The sequence below is a fragment of the Lacerta agilis genome, chromosome 17, assembly GCF_009819535.1.
Source record: "Lacerta agilis isolate rLacAgi1 chromosome 17, rLacAgi1.pri, whole genome shotgun sequence".
Taxonomy (NCBI): domain Eukaryota; kingdom Metazoa; phylum Chordata; class Lepidosauria; order Squamata; family Lacertidae; genus Lacerta; species Lacerta agilis.
Window position 1 is genome coordinate 2,348,200 of NC_046328.1, and position 17,707 is coordinate 2,365,906.

The 17,707-nt window shown below is 44.9% G+C and overlaps 1 protein-coding gene across 1 annotated transcript in view; it reads left to right on the forward strand.

The window, feature by feature from the left end:
* The first annotated feature begins 7,729 nt into the window (after positions 1-7,729).
* Positions 7,730-17,707, forward strand: part of NCOR2 (nuclear receptor corepressor 2) — a 355,588-nt gene continuing 345,610 nt past the window's right edge. Inside the window, 1 exon segment of the mRNA XM_033174224.1 lies at positions 7,730-7,866. The gene's annotated coding sequence lies outside the window, so the exon portion shown is untranslated.

Below are 17,707 nucleotides of genomic sequence, written 5' to 3' on the forward strand. Positions count from 1 at the left end.
TTCAGAAGTGTGTGTGTGGAGAATGGACCACAAAAGGGAAGGAGGGAGATAAATGGGGAGGAGGAGGTGTGTGAACACCAGGCCTCTTGACAAATGGCCTGACCAAGTACTTTAGTATGCCAAAGTATGAAACAAAACTGCACATAATTAAAAGTGTGAACATTTGTCCTACTTTACAGAGGACAGACCCCTGTTTGAAAGTGTCCTCTATTTGAAGTGTCCTCTGTTTAGTCTGAGCATGGTTGAAAGAAGAGAGCAGCAGAGGACATGAAGCTGTCATGGACTGGCTGGATGCAGAGGAGTGGTGGGAGGCATCAACGGGGAACCCCCAAGGGAACTTCCAGGGGACGAAAGCTCAGAGCCAGGGGATTGGTGGTGGGATGAGGTCGGAAGCTGAAAAAGCAACGGGGTTTAATGAGCAGGAAGAGGCAGTGGCGGAGCAGTCCAGAATCAGGAGCAGAAGCAGAGGGGTCAAGAGGCAGAGTGGAGGCAGGTTGCTGAAGAATCCAGGGAGTCTCCACCTTCTGTGGTGACCAGCCCCCCCTTCAATGAAGAGAAATCAAGAGGGCAGAGCAACAAGAGATAAGACACTGGGGAAGGAATCAGGGTGGGAGCCTTAGAGAGTGTTGGGAAGCCACAGACCCTCAGTCCTTGCAACTGCTTCTTTGGGGCAAGACCTACTGAGAAGGGTTGCTGTGACTCCCAGGGGCTGAGATCCCTTTGCCCCCATAAAATATTTGAGGGGGCTGCCCACCGAGGAGGTTGATGTGATCAATTATGTGGGGTGGGGCTTACCTGCCCCCCCCATTATTTTATTAAAGTTGGCACCCTTGCTGTGACCACTAGGACAGAGCTGTTTGGGTTTCTTTGAACAAAAAGGTAACCTCAATGACATCGACTGATTTACTGTTTTATTGCTGACCTATGCCTCACTCCAGCTCTGGACAGAAGTTGGCCATTAGCAGTTATTTATTTATTTTTAATTTAGCAGGATTTATGTATTGCTTAATCATAAAAAATTCTAAGCGGTTAGCACCTGGATGGCAGACTGAGCAGACACACAAATCACTTGGTCTTTCCCACTATGGTGAGACATAATTGTGTTTCTATTTAAGTTATGTTACAGTAATTATTTCTAGATGTGTGCCTCTCTCTATATAAATCAACATATGCACATTTTATGCAGATCTATGCCCTCTTCTTTGGTGATGCCTTTCTCCTTCTGGAGCAATGTGAAAACGGTCACCTTCACAACTAAATACACAGACAGCTGGCCATGGGGGTTTGTAATATGTGGGTGTTCTTTGCGAACAAATCAATGTTGAAAGGTTTCCCATAAGGCAGAAAGCATGGAAACCCCAGGACTGATTGATTTTAATGGTCTGGTAGTTGTAATTAAAAGGATTGTTCCTTCATTTTCAAATCCTGCTGAAAGATAATGGCAATCTCTGTGTCTCTCTTCATTTTCTTTTTAGTTTTGATGTGTCTCTTAATTTTTGAGATTTTGATCTGGCAACAGCGACCTGGACAGTTGTCTTTAGAGTGAGGGAAGAACTGAGACTGACATCTTGGTGATCAATAGTAGGTGATTGTTTGGATATGAAACGTGAAGGAGCAGCTCAGAGTTTACACACACCTCTCAAAATACTTGGCTTAGCCCAGCCCGTTTGGCAGTATCACATTAATCATTAGTGCTTCAAGGCATATTTGGTCTTTGGCTCCTTGTTTTGTTTTTAATTAGTTTGTGTCCAATTATGCTCTCTGTAAAACAGGTAAGTAATTTATAAGCAAAGAGAGGAATGACATGTGCCCACAAATGCAAATAATAGTAATTTGCCCAACTGCTGGCTTAACATTACCTGGGAAAGATGCCTGATGTCATTCCTAAGGAATCTGGCTTCTCAAAAACCAAGTTTCCACTCCTTTTGAACAGATGTGGCACCCAAGAGAATGTTAGAATACCATTCCCCTGCTTAGTACAGGGTGGTAATGGGGGAGACATGATCTTACAAACCATCCTTCTGCTCCCTAGCTTCTTCTCACTGCCACTGCACTTCCTGGCTTAATTCAAAGTGCTAGTTTTGATTTATAAAGCCTTATGCAGATCAGGACCCTAATACCTCAAGGACTGCCTCTCACTACACGGACTTGTGTTTGTCCTTCTCTGTGTGCAGAAGGTGGCAACACGAGAATGGGCCATTTCAGGGGTGACTCCCCATTACTGGAATACTCTCTGCAGGGAAGGGGACAAGACTAAAATATTTCTGTTTACCCTGGCATTTGACCATTAATATGGAGGATAGTGATATTTTATTTTTCTTTTATCCATTTTTGTTTGTTTTAGTGCTCATCTGGTAGTAGTGTGGGTTCCTTTCTATGAATAGGATTGAAATAGCATTTTTGGGCATTGTGTTTTATGATAGTTTTATGTGTGGTTTTAGTGTCTTTTATGCTGTAAATCACTTTAGGACATTTGTGTGAGTGTGAAAAGTATTGGTGTTTGGGAATTCTAACAAAAATGGAAATACAGTAGGAGCAAAAATTGTCAATATTTGCTTGCTCATTCCTTAGATCTTCTATCTCTGAGCTACTGCCCTTTCTTCCACAGTGACATGTGGAGGCCTGTAGCTTCTGCACCTGCATCCTAGAACATTTGAAGATGGATGGTAAGAAAAATCCCACTAGCATTGAAAACATGCTGGGCATTGCTGGGGGCTTCCCTTTAAATATTTTTTCTGCTGCCCAGTACAGCGAAACCACCAATTAAATTTATCCACTATGTGCGTGACATGTGGAGCATTGTAGGAAATTAAAATTTTGGCTCCTGTTGTGGGATGCTTCATCTGGAGCATTGCGGGGAAATTAATGTGAGGGGCCTACAGCACTGATCAGAAGAGTGCCACTACCACGTGATCCCAACCTGCAACCCCAGCCTTTCCCAACCTACTGCCCTCCAGAAGTTTTGCCCTCTGCCAGCCCCAGCCAGCAGGGCAAAGGGTCAGGGATGATGAGAAGTGTAGTCCAAAACATCTGAAGGGCTCCAAGTTAGGCATGGCTGAGGTAACCTTTCGGCATGGACGTAACAACATAAATTTCATAATTTGTGACTTGGCTCTTGATTCTTGCTAGATAGACAGCGCTCCAACAATGCAAACTGCATATCATGCCAAGTCAGCATGGGAATGCAAACTCAGCGCCGGCAAACACCAGCAAGGATAACCTTGGCTGGTGCCAACCAAAGTGCAAGGCATCGGCATGTGAGCGCGGCTGGAGACAAAGAGCCCACGCAAAGCCTCCTCGCAGATGTGGGAGGAAAGGGGGGGGGGTAAGCATCTAAGGAATGTGCAGAGTGCTTTCTGGCTCGCTCCTCTGATCACAGAGGCCTCTGGAGAAATATGCGGCTGCCCTCTGACCCGCACAGCCTCCGCTCTGCAGGAAAGGGCAGCTGCAGACCAGGTGTGTCAAAGAACATCTTGGCTCCGGAAATGAGGATTTCGTTTTTATTTTGTGTACATTTGCTGCACTATCTCTCCTCTAAGGGAGATGTAATTGGTAGCCATCTAAGAAGTGCAGGATCATGGTTTATAAAATTTATGAGCAGGGTGCGGTCGGGAGAGAGACATTTTCCCTCCCTCTTTCATAATGCGGGAACACCAGGTCACCCAATGAAAGTGACTGACAGTATGTTCAGTACAGACAAGAGAACCACAGAGACAGAATGGGTCCTGGCAGGTCATCTAGTCCAACCCCTTGTTGGATGCAGGGTTTCACTGCAGGATTTTGCTACAGCCTCCCTGGCAGAAAGATGCCCAGCTTCCCCTTAAACCCCTTGTCAAACAAGAGCCCCGCCACTTGCAGAGGCAGTCTGTTCTATAGGCAAACAGCTCGGAAATAAGTTCAGAGCTCCTCACGTTTACAGAGCATCATTGTGATTTGCTTGCACGAAGCTCACCTGGATTCTAAGTGGATGAGTTGGTTTGCTTCCACCCACCACCTTTCAACGTAATATCTGAAAAATCATTTGATGTGAGGAAGAGCTTTCTACCACTACATAACATTTTTTTGTGAAAATATATTCTTTGTTCAATCATACTGTTGAAGTCAGATACCATTAGGACTATAAAAGATGCTGAAAATCATGCAATAATTTGTGCACACAAAAATGGGAGGGGGACAATGATTTGGCACAGTCACAGTTGTAGTGCACCAGGCTGAAATGTATAGCTTGGGATATGTTTCTGCAATCATGGTTGAATTTGATATGACCCTTAATATGCCTGAAATGCTGTCATATGCACTTTGTGAGGCAGAAAGGAAAGATCTTCATATAGATAAAAACAGTTTTCAAGCTGGTCAGCTGTGTCCTAGGTCTCAGTTCAGTGAGATCCAACAGATCTCGCCAATGAGCTGCAGAAACTGAGCCCCAGAACACATCACAGAATGCTTTGCAACACCTAGGATTCATAGAATCAAAGTATTGTAGAGTTGGAGGGAACCCTGAGGATCATCTAGTCCAACCCCCTGCAATGCAGGAATCTCGACTAAAGGATGAATGACAGGTAGGTATCCTGTCATGGCTTGCATTTTTAAGGTGCATTTTTGCTTTAAAGTGTAGAAATATATTCTGTTCTATGGATTCAAGAAGGTTCTGGAACTTTCTCTGTGTGATACAAGCTGCTGCAATTTTCTAGCTAACAAGTAGGTTTTCATTCTGCCTGGAAACAAGCAGAACGTTCCTGGTTTTTGGGTTATTCCTTCAGAGAAGCTGAGTTCAGCTGGTTTAAATTGGCCCTGTTACCTCTTTCTCTCAAGGTCATGCAAACTATAAGAACAGGCCAGAAGGAGCCTGGCTTTCTCATTCTCCTTTCTTCTTGGTTCTCTCTTCTTTGTTCCTGTGTGGTGATCTGTACATAGTATGTTTAAGTGCTAAGGTTTCGCTGCAACTGGATTCGTAAGGACTATGCCAATCCTGTAGAGCTGGATTTGTGAACTGTTAGGCTCACTGTGACGGGGTGAGCTCCCGTTGTTCGGTCCCAGCTCCTGCCCACCTAGCAGTTCAAAAGCACGTCACATAAATAGGTACCGCTCCAACGGGAAGGTAAATGGCGTTTCCTTGCTCTGCTCTGGGTCACCAGAAGCGGCTTAGTCATGCTTGCCACATGACCCGGAAGCTGTACGCCGGCTCCCTCGGCCAATAAAGTGAGATGAGCGCCGCAATCTCAGAGTCGTCCGCGACTGGACCTAATGGTCAGGGGTCCCTTTACCTTTACCTTTTAGCCTCTTTTACGTTCAGTGAATAATACTGGATGAAGCAGATTTCCTTTGAAACTTTTTTGGAACCCTGCATTGTGTTACGTAACTCTGCTAAACTATGTGTTGAAGTTTGTTCTGGATCATTATGGAGCAAAACCATGACACATCCAACCTCTACTTGAAAACCTCCAATGATTCCATGGAATACATGCAAGACTTCTTCAGCAGATGATTGAGGGCAGATATTTCTGCAGCTAGAGAGGTTGAAAACTTTTAGTCATAACTGAATGTTTGCTCTGCAGCACCTAAGAGCCTTTTAGTATGACTCTCAGCATTAAGACACATGCCTGGATGCAACTGTCCCCCAAATAAGTGGGATTCTTTTGGAGCTTTGTTCACAGCATTGCTGTTAATAGAAATGCCGAAGTGTTCCTCGAGAGCTATGCCTGGTATAGATGGAGGCATTCATCAGAGCTAGGGCTTGGATGTACAGTATTCTGTGCTTTAAAATATTTCCGCATCAACTTCAACCAAACTTCTCCAACGTGAAAGTCCAAGTTCTGTGCCCAGTGTCATTCCTGCAAATTTCACTTTTGCATAATGTATTCTGCATTGTCTACATTATCAACTTGACAGTGTTGCGTAATGTATTCTGCTCTTGCTAGCTATGGATAGGGGTTGGCCTCTTTCAGCAGGTGCTAAGCACGGGTGATTCCTGGTTTTCGTGGTGTGTACTTCCTCCTTACTATTGTTGCTACTGACTTTCCTTTCCCTCTGGCCTAGTCCATACTGCAATCCATGCCACCTCCTGGAAAGATGGTGGGGAGGATTGACAAGGTTTATGGAGGCTACAGCTCTTTCTGCTTGGTCTCTCAGGGAGAGCAAGTGGCCAGGCAAGCAGAAGCCGGGCCAGGAGACTGCAGGAGTTGGCAGCGACCCCTCCTCTAGGGTGTGGACCTTGGCTGGAGACCAACCAAGGCCACCTTTAACTCCAGCTCTGCTACTAAGGCCTCAGAAAGCCAGTGTGATAGTGTGGTTAAGGCAAAGCTGTGCAACCTTTGGTCAACTTCCCATGGTAGAAGTGGGGAGAGTGCTGTTGTGCTCAGAGTGTGCATCTGGGCTTCCCAGAGGCATATAGCTGGCCACCATGAGAACAGGATGCTGGCTTAGCTGGCATGTTGGCCAGACCCAGCACAGCTCTCCTTGAGTCTCCATCTTTCCTGACCACCGCTTTGCCCATGCTGCCTGGACTAGCATTCGGTTCAATTTCCGTACAAAGCTTCCTGGGTGAACAACGAGCAGCTACTCCTGATCTCTCAGCCCAGCCAGGGTTCTTGTAAGACTAAAATGAAGACCAGGACCCTCAGCTCTTTGGAAAAGAAGGTGGGAGATGAACATAATCTTTCTTCCTTTTGTTTCCTACCCATGCTTTATCATAAGGTCCCAGAGTGGTTTACAACAATAAAAAAGCAATTATGGTATAAAACTAATAAGAATACTAATACTGCCTGAAAACAACTCACTTCAGTAGTGACGTTTAAACCCTCACAACCCGCAGCTTTGCTCCGTTTTGGGGGGGGGGAATGAGTGAAGAGGAAAATGCACTTAGCGCATGTTCAGAGGAAATATGTACCTTTCTTCTATTTCGGGTAGGGTAACACTTGGCAGTCAAGCAAGTTCTGGGCCTGAGTCCTGGCTGAAAAGAAAAACAAGGCACCCACTCTCTCCGCCCCCGCTCCTTTTTTTATTTTTGCAGAGTGACAGAAGTTTGCGGGGTTTTGTACGCTGGGTGGCTTTGCATCCTCCCCGCCTCCTGCTTCCTTCACGACTGCTTAGCAATCAGATCGAAGCTAAGAGTGACACTTTGCGTGAATAACACACACCAACAGGCATGAACACATGCACACAAAGTCGCAGTGCTACTGAAGTGGCACCTGCCCCTTTAAGAGAGGAGCCGGGGTGACGGCGGAGCGAGACTGTTGCTGTTGCAAGCAAAAGCTTAGCTGTTTTGTGTGTGTGTGTGAGAGTGTGAGCCTGCCTGCTGCTGCTGCTGCGGAGCGCAGCTATCAATCTTTCCTGCTCCCCACCCCTCCCCGGATCTCAAAAAAGAATGAGGATCTCAAACTTGGTGTTTTGCAAAGGCTCCAGAAAGAGAATCTGGAGGAGTTGCTCCTGCTGCTGCGGTTCCTCTTCCTGCTGCTGCTTGTAGGTTCAGACATCTTAGAAAAAGAGGAGAGATTTCCGGGCACTCAAAGCAAGAGACACCCGGGCTCGCTCCCTCCGCTTTTGGATTTACAAAACACGCCAGGCAGATGGCGAAGGAGGAGAACCAGAGGCGCCTTTTGCAGTTCCTCCCGGGATTGATTTAAGGAATATATTTTAATCGGTGTTCATCGGATTTGCTTTCTTCCTCGCTGTTTTTAAAAATATTATCCTAAGAAGCATTTTTTGTATTGCAACCTCTGAAGACACCCCCCCCCCCATTTTTAAGCTTTCTACTTCGCTGATCTTTCTGAAACTGGAGCGAGAGAGGAATTTGAAAACAACACACACAAAAGGGATTAACAGTTAAAAAGCAGCGATGGAGGGAAAAGCAGCTGGTTTTGCAAGAAGGTAAGGCGGAGAAAGATTTAAGGGACGCCTCCTAGTCCGCTTCCCCAAATATCGCCCCCACCCCACCCCACAATTTAGTCTCTATCATTGCTAAGAGGGCAGAAAAATTTGGATGGATCAACGCCGATTCTCTCCCCGCCCCCAGTCTCGATCGTTTCCTCATAGAGATGTCGGGAGTCTTCCTTATTATTATTATTATTATTATTATTATTTTATTAAAATCTCTTTGGATGTGCAACGGAGATGACGATATCAAAGCAATGCATTTTTGAAAATCGGGCGGGGGGGGGGGTAATAGATATTGCACGAGTTCATATGTATAGGAGGAGTAACGGGGGTGTGTGGGGGGGAGAAAGCTAAGCAAATCACAGAATTCAAAACACAACAACCCCCCCCCCTTGTTCCGTCGTGGTGTTCTCCGCCCCAATGTCTCCTTTTCTTGTTGATCTAGTAGAAAATTCACTGAAAGTGCTGTGTGTGCGCGGGGGGGGGGGTAGACCCTGGGAATTCCCTTCACATTGGACGGTGCCCCCTCCCCCGCCCGCCGAGAAATTTTAATTTGTATTTAATTTTGCGCGTGTCTTGGACGTGGTGAGATAGTTTTCCAGCCCTCAAACTCTGGGGAACTCTTTTAGCGCCTTGATCCTGCACTCTTCGACTTGATTCTAGTAAAGTTTACTTGCGAGCAAGGCTAAAGCCCGGCGCAATTCTCACTTGGCTGAAATCAATGGGACTTGATTCTTTGGTTAGGTTAGGATTCGACGGCGCACTCGGAAGAAAGACCGGCTGTGTTAGCGGAGTTTACACCCAGGTAAGCGTGGGTAGGATTGCAGCTTGACAGTCCGAAACTGCGCTAGTTTACGCAGATACAAGCCTCACTTTGTTCTGTGTGTGCGCGGGGCGGACGCGGGGCAGATTGACCCAAGTAAGTTTCCAGCAGGCTTTGGAGCCAAAGGCCACGATTTTGTTCCCTTAACTTGGAAAGAAAAGTTGCATGCAAGTCTTTGGAGCTTGTTTCCAAGAGAGGCGGCGATCTTGCGCACGCTTACTTGAGAGTAAGACCGGTTGAACTCGGTAGGGCTTGTTGTTGTTGTTGTTGTTCAGTCGTTCAGTCGTGTCCGACTCTTCGTGACCCCATGGACCAGAGTACGCCAGGCACGCCTATCCTTCACTGCCTCTCGCAGTTTGGCCAAACTCATGTTAGTAGCTTCAAGAACACTGTCCAACCATCTCATCCTCTGTCGCCCCCTTCTCCTTGTGCCCTCATGTAGATAATGGGGTTGTGGGCATGCATGGAGAAAGAGAGGGAATGTACCAGAAATGCATTTAACTGAACTTGTGCTGTCTCAGTTTCTCAATCTCCCCTAGGCCATCATGAGAGAGGAAAGTGACAAATTGTGTCGTTTGCGATCCTGAACTCAGGGAAATAAAGTGGTTCCCCATCTGGAATTGTAAACACACCCTAGAATTTCAGAATCCAGAGCAAATGGGTGCCAATTCGTGTGTGCTTTTGGTTATTCAAGAGTAGAAAATGCAGCCAGTTATGTGGCTGAAATCACAGTCCTTTGCGATCAAAGCATGCCTGAGACTTGTCTCCTTTTTCCTCAACAACATTTGCAAAGAAAACTCTTAAAGGGGCCGGGGACTGGCACAGCTTTCTACTCTTATCCCTTTCTTTCCTCCTCTGGTCACCCAAATGTTGGTTCCTTTTTGCTGGCATTTTGTCTGTTTATGCTCTCCAGTTTCCTTGATGAGGGTTTGGTGGCAATGAGCCACTCACTGGGCTGCTTATTTTCCCAACCCATGGCCACATGGCAAACTTGTGACAGCAAAGCCAGTAATTTGGGTTCCTGGAGTTAATGAGGAAGGGCTCTCCAAGGTTTTCATCTGGCATTTGGGGGACCTTGGTCCTATCTCTCTTGTAATCAGAAAGCTTCTCTGAGTAAACTCACCTTCCGTTACAGTATTAGTTTGCGTGTGCACCCTGTGGGAAAACAATGCGTCTGTGGTGAAACACAGTTTCGGTTTGTGTTTTGATAAGGCATTGAACATGCTTCTGTGTTGACTTCAGTGGTTGATATATTGGTTGGGAAAGTGAAGTTGGATTTCTGAGCATCTGTGTTTGTAGGAAGAAACTCAGAATGCTCTTGCATTCTTGGTTGTGTTGATTTTTTTGCTTTTGAGGTTTCTTCTTTCCCACTGTTCCTAACTCTGCTGCCTTTTTTATTTTTCTTATTGCTTCTTGGCCTGCACAAAGTACAGTTGGCAGGAGACTCAGTCCAAGACTCCCATCTTGGAGGCAGCTGCCCCATATCCCTAGCCGAACCTGCTGCTGGGAGGGTACTTCAGGCTTGACACCCAGTGTGCCTTTTTTCATTTCCTGCATATGTGAACCCAACAACAAATGCTCCTTCATCTTTACTGGGTGGTTGGCAGGCTTTTCCTATCCCACGTTCCTAAATAGTCTAGATACGGTGTCTTGTCCCAGGGTTAATGAAGGCTCCATATTTTGTCTGCAACATTCTCTTCTAGAGGCAATTCATACAGTCATTTATGAAAGCTGCAGGCAGCCTTGAGTTGTGTGGGGCAGGAGTTCTGTTGTTTGACCCTATATTATTCCTGTTTCCCCAAGGAGCTTTGTAGGCTCTTACCTGGGCTGCACCCTTCTTTATTGTGATTGGTTGCTGCCTTTTCTTTTCCCTGCATGTAAACACCTTAGCAAGTTTTGTCAGGATGGAAAAACATGCTTGCAGTCTCCTCTCCTTGGCCCCATCTGCACTATACATTTTAAACAATATCATATCACTTTAAACAGCCATGGCTTCCCCCCCCAAAGAATTTTGGGAACTGTAATTTGTTAGGGGTGCTGAGCATGGTAAGAAACCCCTATCCCTATCCAGAGTTACAATGCTCAGATTTGTTTAATAATCAACCCCTCTGCTCAGGGAATTTGGGGGACTGTAGCTCTGTGAGGGGTTTAGGGAAGGGCTAGGCAGAAGATAACGATTTCTAGGTGATTTGTAGAGTATCTGCAAGAGCCTCTGATTCCCAGCTGAGCAGCAGCAACAGATCCCCTGCAACCCCAACATAGCAACAATTAGGCTGTAGAAAAAGTAAGCTGGGGGGCGGGACACCAGGATTGGATTTTTGTTTGGGAGAATACATGCTAGCTTGGTTCTGGCACTGGTTGTTAATTCCTTGGCTGAGCGCTCCGTTTCTTAATTTTTAGTGTATACCTCTCCACTTTGACCTACTACTTTCAGTGTTCAAAACTAGCCAGGCGCCACACGCATTTTGCAAGTGACGAGGGTCCATTTGCAACCACATGAAGGTCTCTGGACGCCAGGTTGGCAACTGGGGAAAGCAAAATGTCACTCAGAGAAGGATCTGAAATATTTTCCTTGATGCTTGAATTAGTTTTATTCTGAATTGTTTTATTCGATATTTTAATGTGTTGTAAACTGCTTTGAGATTTGTTGTTTAAAATACAAAGCGGTCTAGAAATGGAAATAATAAATAAATACCGGTAAATAAATCTCATTGGGGTATGGAACGGCGCCTAGACATTCCATTGTGGTGACTGTGGCCTAGGCTTAAGGTGTCATTTGACGGTTAGATTATATATCTGAGTTTCTAACACTGTCTACTTTACACATGACTTTAACTGGTGGAAATCGGGGTTCTAGTAAAAAAGAAAGAAAGAAAGAAGTAATAGTTGTACCTTGGAAGTCGAACGGAATCCGTTCTGGAAGTCCGTTTGACTTCCAAAACATTCGGAAACCAAAGCACGGCTTCTGATTGGCTGCAGGAAACTCCAACCGAAAGCCCCAGAAGCCCGTTGGATGTTCAGCTTCCAAAAGAACATTCACAAACTGGAACACTCACTTTGCAGTGTTCGGGAGCCAAAGCGTTTGAGAACTAAGCTGTTCGAAAACCAAGGTACGACTGTAGATCCTTGGAAGGTGGTGGACTCTCCTTCCTTGGAGGTTTTAGACAGAGGCTGGATGGCCATCTGCCAGGCATTCTTTAGCTGTGGTTCCCGCATTGTAGGGGGTTGGACTAGATGACCCTTGGGATCCCTTCCAATCCTACAGTTCTGTGATTCTATGATTCTATTCTTTAACTCTGAGGTCTGGACCAATTGTCTTCTCAATATAAGGCAGCTGGATAAGCTGACTTCTCTTGCTGAGAAACTGTTCTGTTTGCTGTGGAAACCCCAGTATATTGTGGAAAACTGGAGAATGTTCCGGGACAGAATGCTCACTTCATGTGGAGCACTGGTGAGGTCTGTTTGGACTTTGCATTGTCCTGTGCACTCACTGTTCACACATCTTGGGAGCAGCCCAGCCAAATGGTGTGGGCGAATTGTCACCCACAGAAAAACCCTTCCACCCTTAACTGTTCCTCTTCACCCCAGGTTCCTTGGAAACCTAGTTTGAAACCACAGCTCACTTGTGATGTGGGCATGGCTCGAAGGAAAACAGTTGCCATCACATAAAGTACAGTCAGGGCACAGGTTATTTCAGGACAGCATGCAAATGACTGAACTTTTTCTACAAGTTCAGGTACCGGTAATTAACTTCTGTGAGGTGTGTTACCTGCTGCGAAGGCACTGTTTGGTCTGTCCTTCCTTGAGTTGTGCCTCTTGGAGCCAGATGTAAAATTCTTTAGAAGCCTGCTTAGTGCTGGTGACTTTTGTGTTCTGTTATTTTGCAAACATAAAATAAACACATGTCATGTTTTTCAATTCCTAATCTGCTTTTATGGGTTTGAACTCTACTCTGACTCCTACTCTCGTTTTGGCATGCAGCTTGCTAACAGGTTGCCAAACTGCTGGGAATAGACTGTGTCTATATGTATTTATTAATTATATGGCTTCAGTATGTAAAAGCAGGAAGTTGGTGTCTGGACTTCTGAAATTTATTGCTGATTCAGGTGTAATTTATGAATCCACCACTGCATCTAAGCGGATTCTTAGTTAACTCTGTATGTATGTGCAGCTTATATATATGGATTTCAGACAATATGCTCTTACAGTCCGTATATACTTTTTTATTAAAAAAAAAGTAAGTTTGAACATAGGAACAAATATGCAATAAGTTTCAGTTCCCCAACAACCTCAACTACATCCAGTTGTGTTAGTGATAATCAGCACATATATACTAGCTGAGTTTTTTGCCTAGGATCTTATGAATAGATGTTACAGCAGTGGAACAACTAAATATACAGGTTGAGTTAAGTGGGAAGCAGGTTGGGAATAGAGGCAGATAGTACTGGATACAAGTTGGTGTTGGTCCTCATTCCCTAAGGCAGGGGTCAGCAACCTTTTTCAGCAGGGGGCCGGTCCACCGTCCCTCAGACCATGTGGTGGGCTGGACTATATTTTGAAAAAAAAAAGAATGAACGAATTCCTATGCCCCACAAATAACCCTGAGATGTATTTTAAATAAAAGGACACATTCTACTCATGTAAAAACACGCTGATTCCCGGACCGTCTGCGGGCTGGATTGAGAAGGTGATGGGGCCGCATCCGGCCCCCGGGCCTTAGGTTGTCTTCCTCTGCCCTAAGGTCTTACACCCCCTTTCCTCCCCTCCAGAATTGCTCATGGACTTTTTGGCTATCTTATCCCTGGCTGTTCCAAAATTCAAACTTTTCTCTTTTTATGTCATCATGGGATGCATTGTTCTTCTTGGAGGTGTGGCTTCAGATTTCTTCAGGAATTTATTTTTACCGGTAATTACTAGCCCAGTGAGCTATTAACAACCCTTGAGGAAATGCCTATTGTTCACCATAAAGTAGCATGCTGCACGGTGAGTGCTCTGTCTCCTTCTTCTGGCATGGCCCCATAACAATACTGTCCTGAAATAACTGTCAGTAAATGCTGGGGGCTGAGGAACAGAGGAAAGGGGGTGGGGTGGTTTTAATGCAGAGGAGATGGGAAGCAGGTTGTGGTGCACACCAAGGCTATGAACCTGCCAAGCAGCAGAGTGAATGATAATTCTTTAACTTAAAAGGGGAGGGAGGGCTATGCCTCTTAAGAGCTCCTGAGCGTTATTGACTAATGTGAATGGAGAACAGCACTGCCAGTTTGAACAGGACTTGAGAGAACTTCCAATTTGCTTTATGGCTGTGAAAATGAAGGCTATTAAAAAATAAAGCTAGAAGTAAAGATTTGAGTTGTCACAGGCTCCCCCCTTCCCCCGATGCTGAACATGCTTAAGCTTCATTTAATATTTCTGTACAAGTGTGAATAATTGGATGGTGAACACTTCCCCTCCTCCAATTTTGGCTTGTCTGTAAATTCCTTGCACCTATCAACTTCTGTTTGAACCTAAACTTCTAGAGGTCTCTTCAGTCTGCCAAGTATTCCTCTTTTATCTGAGCCCTCCTATTGTTTTCACTCAGATGGAAGGGCATGGAAAGTTCTTTATTTTGCTTGCAATTGCCGATTGCCATTACGTTAGTGATAGGCTCTTTCAAGTAGCATCTTTTAATAATGTAAGAAGAGTCATGCTGGATCAGGCCTAAGGCCCATCTAGTCCACCATTCTCTTCTCACAGTGGCCAACCAGATGCCCATGGGAAGTCCACAAACAGGGCCCAAGTACAACAGTGCACTCCCCATTGGGGATCCCCAGCAATTGGTCTTCAGAAGCATGCTGCCTCTGTTACTGGAATGTTTTGAAATGGGACCATAGCACAGTCCTGTATTTCAAGGAGCCTTGGAGCAAAAATGTCTTCTTGGTGGATGTGAGAGGTACCTAGCGAAGGACAGCCAACTTTGTTATTCTCCAAGGAGGTGGGTCAGTGGTGATAGCTCCCTTCTGCAGATGATGGTCTAGTTTGGAGGCAGGAAATGGAGTTTACCATGCCAGCACCCTTTTTCTAGAAGAAAAGCACTGTTGTTAATACATATAGTTTATTTCTTACTTTAGAAAATATAAACAAGGAAACTGAATGGTACAAGGCAAAATACAACGACATGCACAACAACATATTTGAATATTTTAAATGTATGATTTTAAAATTTGCTTTATTGTTTAAATTTAGTAAAAGGAGTCTTATGACATCTTAAGGACTTAACAGATCTACTTGTGCCATAACAGATTTGCTCCTATTTTTAAGGTGCCACAAGATTCTTCATTGCCTTTGCTACAACAGAGCAATGCACCTATCCCTCTATAAATCTTGCAAAGCATCCTGGAAATTCAGTTGTGGGATAGTTTAATCACTAAAACTAATTTTAAAATCCTGCCCATCAGACACTGCTTCTCTCCCCTCTTGATCAGATTTGTCCCCCCCCCCCTTTTGGCATTAACCATGGTTAGCAGGTTATCTTTACCAAATTTAATGCTGCTAGACATGGCAGACTTTAAACCAGGGGTTGAAGCAGGTTTCATACTTTAGAACAGGAGGAGAGGGAAGGAGAGGCGTGTGAAACCTAGAAGGATCCTTGTAGTCTCCTAACCGTGGTTGTGAGGTTGGACAGTATTGCACCTGCACATTAGCTTCCCTTTCTAAGGTACAGACCTGCAAATACAGAGGTTTCTTTGCAGGCATCTGATTTTCTTTCTTCTGAGGCTTCTTCCCGAGTTAATGACTCACTGAGTGTCCTTGGTTCATCTCTCTGTGAGGGGAAAAGGAATAATTTTGTGCAGAAACTATAAACACTTAACAGTTTGTTTCTCTGGAACGCCTCTGCGTAGCCTGAAGTGTGTCTTAGCAATTACTCTCAGCAGTGAAGCAGTTGCTTTTGAGCAACAACAAAAATGTTTGTGTGTTTGTTTAAGGGGGAAAAACCCCTTTCAACTTCCTCTGACTTGTGGAAGGAGGGATTTTGGCACTTTGCTCTAGCGTGTAATAGGTATAAATTATTCATGGTATACAGATAACATTTTATTTGTGGGACTGGGGAGGAAGTGAGAGCAGCACATGAACAAAATCTGGTGCACTTTGTGCCTTCTGTGAATACTTCTTAATTTTTGTTCCTCCTTGGTAAGGCTATTCTTGATGCAAGCAGTCTCATAGTCAACATTTTCATGTTCTCTTATTTTTATTATTTTCCTTTTTTTTAATAGACCAGCCAGCCTCACAACTCCAATTAGAGACAATTGGGATAATTATATGCAGACTAAGACAACATATGAAAGCTTGTGCTATCAGATGGATAGATGTGTGTTTTGTCTTAAACTCCCTTGCTTTTAATTGATTCATTAATGGGCTAAAATAGATACTGCACTATCTGTCTCGACGGAGGTGTTATCTGGAGGTTGTTTAATTGAGGTAATAAGCTGTGTTCTGCACACCGTAATGCAACCCAGCCACTTAAATGTTTGAAATATAATTTTTAATCCTGAGCTGGAATTGAGACAGCTGCTAATTAGAGCTTGTGTGGGTGCTGCGTACTGGCAAATGTGTCTTGGCCATGAGCTTACTTGGTGGCGTTAAGTAAGCCCCCCCCCCCCTCTCTCTTTCTCAGCCTCAGCCTTTCTGTCTGTAATTTGGGGCCTGCCTTGGAAGGTAGTTGGCAGAAAATGCACCTCACATTCTTTAAACCAGAAGTGACCTGTGGGCAGTCTTGGCCCACCAGGGACTCCAATTTGGCCCATAAGGCTATTTCCCCCAAACTGCACCAGCTCGCCCATCACCTGATGGGCAGGAGGACAGGGTTTAACCCTGCATTAGCTTTGTGCTCTGCTCTTAGCAGGGAGCAGAACCACACAGATCAGGAAGTAGGATTTGGTCCCCATGCATCAGCTGATGGGTGTGGATTAAACTCTTTCTCCTTTCCCCTTAAACAGGGGCTGGTAGTGACTGATTTTCAGGTGGGTGACCCCACCCACCTGACAAATTTGGCTTGTGAGGCAGATCCTGATAAAGGGTTGGCCCATGGAGCCAAAATGATCTCCTACTTAAATGCTTTGAAAGCAGCATATATGTGCTCCTTATCAGCATTATTAATGAAGTTAGTGCAAAATGTCACAGTGCATCATCCCACAAGAGCAGGTAGCTGGGTGGATGACATCATCCCTTATGCACCACCAGCATTGACTTCTTAGGTGTTTCCTATGCCTTGATTTAAGGTGCTGTTTCTCTCTCTCCTATCTTGATAAAAGCCACTTTTCAACATTCTGTCACATGCAGGTGTGACCAAGAAGCCCAGGAAGTGGCTGGTCAAATCAAGGGGCAGACTGCACAAGGGAGCTGGTGTGATGGTGGTGGTTGGGTCGAGATTGACAGTGGCAGAATATAGCTCCCATGCGAATGATTCATTGATTCCAAGTGTGCTTCTTTGGAACAGGGTTGTGGTGAGAGCAGAGCCTGCCCTTAGCCCAGCAGTGCACAGCCCAGCTCTTGTAGGTAGGCTGGGGCTCCCTCCTCCCCACGCACAAGTCCTCCATTTGTTCAGCCCACATCCAGCAAAATGACTATGCGCATTTTGCTAGTTACTGATAGTTCCCTTAAACTGCCTGGAACCAGTGGATACATTTAAAAATATGCAAATACACTGGCTGCTGAACAGATTTCTCTTAGGGAAAGTGGTGGGATCAAATGTAAAAAATAAAAACATCCGTAGGCGTTTGACAACAGTAGCTATTAGCACACACACCATTTCATATTTAGCACATCTTGTTCAAAATAATCATTTCTATAATCAATCAATCGGCTCCTTACTGGAAACTGTGTTCATTTGTATTCCAGAGTATCTGCATATTTTGGTTTGCATGGGTGGGAGTATCACCTTCCCAAAATTTATTTTTCCTCCGCTCGGAAAGCCAAACATCTTCTGTGGTTAGGCAGAGTTTGCTTTTGATATCTAAGTGGATTTCTTTTCTTTGT